The following is a 5,726-nucleotide window of genomic DNA, read 5'->3' as shown; positions in this document are numbered from 1 at the left end:
ATAATAAAAGGCTAATATGCAAATGTTGGGGCTGGCCTGCCAATCACCTGTGGCCCCTCCCCCTGGCTGGCCTGTGCACAGATTTGTGCACTGGGCCTCTACTTCCATAATTAAAACCAAACAAAGGGTGGATTTCCATCTTTAAGAACTCAACAGGCATTTTGGTCAACACATTCTTAGCAATGGAACCTGGACAACATGTATCAGACATGGTAGGGAAATTTCTCACTCTGTATTATTAAAAAATCAGCCAGATATGAACTGTTACAGAAATAAAATAAGATGGCAAATTTTAATAAACCGTTTAAACTATTTTCTTAAAGAGACTTCCTCACTGTCAGAAATCTTGAATAGCCTACTAGTCAGTCATCAGAAGCTATTCTTTACATAATTGATGAAGTTGGCTTCCACTTTGGGAAGGGAGCCATCTTTTTCTATAATTGCTTGCATTTTTGCCTTAATGTCTTCTACAGAACTAGGTCCTTTTGGTGTTTTATGAGTTTGTTTTTTTTGTGTGTGTGAATGTGTTTAGAATTGGTGTTGATGGTTTTGAGTCCTTTTCATTCTGGTTTGAGTTTTGTGCATTTTTGGTTGGAGTATCTCGTACAGATTACTTTACTGGAGCTTTTTCTTCAGCTTCCTCATCCTCAAAATCATCATCATCATCTTCATCAGCAGCAAGTTTTACTTTTTTCTGTGGAATCTTACTACCATTTCCAGTGGCGGAATGCTTTCCAGATATGCTTAGGAGTGTCATGACCTCCTCCTCTTCATCTTCTGACTCTGCATCTTCCCCCACAGCTGCCAAATGCTGCCACTAAGATGCTCATGCCCTGAACCACATTTCAATTGGAAGGCAATAGGTGGTGCTATTTCAAAGCCACCAAGGGAAACTGTTGGCTGAACACACATCTTTAAAGTTGCCAGTGTTATTTTAACTGACCTGCCTCATAATTCATTGCCTCAGCTTCAACAATGTGCAGTTAATTCATCCTTTGCACCAGCCCCTAAACTGACCAACTGTAAAGATAACTGGTGCTCATTTTCATCATTATCCACCCTAAAGTGGTAATCTTTGCTCTCCTTCAGTGTACAACCAAAAAATATAGTTTTGGGGCCTCACAGGGGTCATGTCCATGTCCATGCAATCTTCCATGGGGTGGTGGCACACATTTCCATGGGAGAGAAGGCAGACAGCGGTGAAAGATTTCTTTTCCACAGAACAGACACTCGGGACAGAAACACCAGGGCCAGAGTCATTTCTGTATAGAAATAACAATGTACTATTTTGATACTATCTCTATAACTATTGAAATATAACTTTGTGGTGGAATATATAGATAGAAAATATGATCTAAAGGTAATGTTTCTCTTTCTTATCAGCTGATTTTCTAGCTGAGGGCCAAATTCTACAAACAAGTATGATTTACCAATGTAGTTGGGTTAATTTGAAATGAAACAGGCTTTTGCCCATTGAAATGAAGATCCACAAAACAAAATATTTCTTCTGATATAGTTTACAAAGAGGCTTTAATGATTTCCTTCTAATGAGATGTCTGAGTTTATGTTGAAATGGGTCATCAGTAAAACCTCTGATGCACCTGGACATGAGTAGTTATTTTAGTGGAAATTAGTATCCAAGAATACCTTCTATGGTTCTCATAACCTCACTATGCCTTTATGCCATATAAACTTCTCACTCCAATTTTAGCTTTCTTTGGTTTCCCTTTTAGTTTTTGCCCTTATAGATCTGGCAAAAGTAGGCTTACAGTTGTTCATATGGGGAATAATGCCATAATTAATACATAATACAAGAATAAACTCTGTTTTTCATACACTCACAGCTATAAACCCACTCTTTCTCTACCTTGTGTAAGTCTTAGTTTGTATAAGAAGCTCATGTTAGATATTTTCTTGTCTGAGATAGCATGTGTTTATTTTGTTTGAAGTTCAAAGCAATGCTGGCTTCTTGATTTAGATTATGAGCAAATACATGGTTCTTAACTTTCAGTAAAAAAATAAAAAAATAAAAAAATTCCTGCAGCAAGGCATCTCAGAGCAAGGATGTGGCTTTCTGTATTGGGCCTGTGCTTTTTATTGGCTAGTTCATTATGTATGAGGACCTGTCCCATCTTTGTTAGCCAGTCGGCTTACTTCGGCTAAATATCACATTCTTAAAAGGTATTTGATTTGGAATTGAAAACAACCTAACACTCTGTTGAGATTTGTGCCTGTCATTCTTCTGGTTAGAATTGCACACAGATCTTGCAACAGTAGCAAAGATACATCCACAATAGCTGTCAACCAGGATGATCATTAAACTCAGTTTCCAGTCAAGACTCCCTGCCACATGGCACCTCAGGAACACTAGACAGAGCATCGAAGATGCCAAGACTCATACTTTTAACTTAGGGCCGGTGGAAGGATAAAATAAAGCAAATGACCCATGAGAATAAAACTCCTGGCAGTAGGTTCCTGTCCCCAGGCTCTTTTGTTTATAGACAAAAACAAATCATTCATATTTAGAAATGTACATTGCTTATTGTTATATTACATGAAACATTAGTTAGATTTCTAAAATGTATTTCTCATTACGATGTTGTATTTCAAATGGTGATTTTTTTCTGCCTTTGAGTTCTTCCTGTGACCTGCCTCCCCAGTCCTCACATTCCATCTCCCTGCAAAACTACTTGTACATATAGAGTCAGATACACAGCAATAATGTTTTTCAGACTTAAATAAATTCCAGATACTTAGCAGTTGTTAAATAAGTTAATAAATAAGTTAATGAACTTTTTAACGTGTCCTCCAATTTCTTTCTAAAATAATCATGAAACCTCTTCATCTATTTTTACGTGGGTGGTAATCATTGAGATACTGAAGGGATAATACAGCAAGGTGGAGGAACAATTGTCTCATGTTCTCAACCTTCCTAATGCCGCGACCCTTTAATACAGTTCCTCATGTTGCGGTGACTCCCAGCCATAAAATTATTTTGTTGCTACTTCATAACTATAATTTTGCTACTGTTATGAATCATAATGTAAATATCTGATATGCATGATGTATTTTCACTTACAAATTGAACATAATTAAAGCATATTGATTAATCACAAAAACAATATGTAATTATATATGTGTTTTCCGATGGTCTTAGGCGACCCCTGTGAAAGGGTTGTTCGACCCCCAAAGGGGTCGCGACCCACAGGTTGAGAACCGCTGTACTAGAGTCTGGAAGGCTTAAAATTAATAAGAAAAATATATAATGCAGTATTTAAAAATTGATCTGAAGAAATATAAAACAGGAGAAACAGATAAGAAATGCTGAGAAAATAAGAGGAATGAGGTCAGAGAGGAAACAAGCCGCCAGGTCAGTTAGAGAACAGTGGCCTTTATTCTGAGTGTCGTGATCATACGAGAAATTTTTGAGCGGGGAAGTGTGTTGATCTGAAATTTGTTTTAAAACCATTCCTCTGACTGCTTGGTTAAACATAGACAAGGGGCAGGGATGGAATCAGAAAATTGATCAGGAAGCAACTGTAGTAATCCAAGCAAGAGATATTGGAGGCTCAGACCAATCAGCTTTGATATCAGAATGATGTTCAATTCATAAGCTCAATTTGCAAGCCATCCAAATTTTTCCTTGTTAAAGAATTCTTTCCATATCGTAGAAACATATGGAAAAGAGTTTACACGTGGGAGATGATAAAGCTTAATTTATCACTGAAGTATGAAGATTATCCCTTGAGAAACAGTGAAAATTGACGTAAAGATCTAGATAACTATTCTGCCCTCATTAAGTACTGATGTGCTATAAAGACGTCTGCCTCACTTGCCCATGTGGAGATTGCCTTTTTATTTTTTCTGTGTTTATATAGCTCTAGACAACTATATGTGCAAAATTATAGTCTACCTCAACCTAGTCATAGTGTTTAGATCAGAGAAGAACATTTACTCAAGCTGAATCAAAGTTTTTTCCTAAAAATTAGGAAATTCCACTCATTCCAGTATTGATCAGTCTCTCAAAGATAATGTAACAGCTGGAGAATTGTGGACTATCCATGTGTTATGTTTAGACAGGCAAGCAAAAATTCACCCAGAAGCACATGGGAAATTCCAGAACTGTTAGGGAAGCCAAGAAAGGTAGTGTTGAAATTCCTATTGAGCTTCCTATTGCTGCTCATTGTTCAAGTACATTTCTCAAGTCTGAGCCAGTGTTCTACAAGATATCCCCTGCCTATAGGGGACTAGGAAAGGTGAGGAAAACTGTGACTAATGGTACAACACACTCATGTACAGGGGAAAATGTTCAAAGGTACTGTTCAGTAACACTGACATAGGAGGTAGAAGTGTATAGATGGAAAGCCAAGTTTAATTTTATCCAGGATTGGAAAAGAGCTTTAAGTCAAGGAGTTGAGGACATAAGGGATTTCCAAAGAATGCAGTTAGGAGAGTCCAAACAGTAGCTAACAGTGAGGAATTAATCATAGAGGGGGACCACAGGAAAACACTGAGGATTTGTTACTGGATCATGTACACAGAAGACAAGTTGGCATGTGGGGGATGAATGATAATAAGCTAGAACAGCATGGAGTTACTAATTGTATAGTTAAACTATGATAATTTTGTACATTAGAAGAATCTGACCCAAAAAATCATTGTGATGTATAGTAATGCCTAAAGAAATAGCAATCTTTCTAACCCCAGTCACTCTCATTTCTGATTTCTGAAGGAATTAGATTTGGGGACAGGGACCAGTGAGTCCTTCCCTGTTTCTAAAGAATGAAAAGACTGAACTTTGGGCAGGGGTGGCTTTTCTGTAACGCATGCAGCTTCTGAGGATTTCGCTATTAAATCAAAGCCAAATATGTGAAAACAAACTTGGCTCTGTTCAATCCAAATTCTAAAGATCCTTCCCCTGTGAACAGGTAGGAAGTTGCAGAAACAGCAATTGGTATCATCGCTGTTTGCTTATAAATTAACTGTGTCCAATAAAAAGGCTCTTTTCTTTAATAGTTTTTATAGCCCAGTATTAAAAAATAGGATGAATCATGGGAGTGGGCAAAGGAAAAACAAAATAGACTCTGTAACTTAAGTTATACCTCTAAATCATCCTCAGTAATTATGCTAGGGCAATTCATTTAGCACTTAATTAATCATCCAAAATCTTACCTCAAGCCCTAGTTGGTTTGGCTCAGTGGATAGAGCATTGGCCTGCGGACTGAAGGGTCTCAAGTTTGATTCCAGTCAAGGGCACGAATCTCGGTTGCCTGAGCCCTGGTTGGGATTCATCTAGGAGGCAACTGATCAGTGTGTTTCTCTCACATCGATGTTTCTCAGTCTTTCCTTCTCTCTTCCATTTGCTCTAAAAATCAATGGAAAAATATCCTCAGTGAGGATATTTTAAAAAAACCTTATCTCAAGATCAAGTTTTGAATATAGCTGTGGAACGAAGAGAATATGGTTCAATTTTTAAATCTTCCCCTACACTATGGTAAATTATCGGAGCCATAGGGATTCGGTGTCAAAGGAGGTCATTCCTATCTCACAAATTTTCCCCCCCTGAAAGTAATTGCTTATTACATATAATACACTGACAAGAAAATCAACCTATATTTACCCATGATTAAATACTTGGTTCCTTTTCTCATTTTTATGCAGAAGCCATTGGTTATGAGCAACACAAATCCTTCATGGATGGGGCTGACTGCTGTCATGCCCACATT

The 5,726-nt window shown here is 37.6% G+C and overlaps 1 pseudogene; it reads right to left on the bottom strand.

Moving 5' to 3' along the window:
• Positions 1-337: 337 nt before the first annotated feature.
• LOC102772198 lies at positions 338-1,156 on the bottom strand (annotated as a pseudogene).
• Positions 1,157-5,726: the final 4,570 nt, after the last annotated feature.

The sequence above is a fragment of the Myotis davidii genome, unplaced genomic scaffold (assembly GCF_000327345.1).
Source record: "Myotis davidii unplaced genomic scaffold, ASM32734v1 scaffold359, whole genome shotgun sequence".
NCBI classification, from domain to species: Eukaryota; Metazoa; Chordata; class Mammalia; order Chiroptera; family Vespertilionidae; genus Myotis; species Myotis davidii.
The sequence above is the reverse complement of the archived record's forward strand: the minus strand, read 5'-3'. Positions and strand labels throughout refer to the sequence as shown.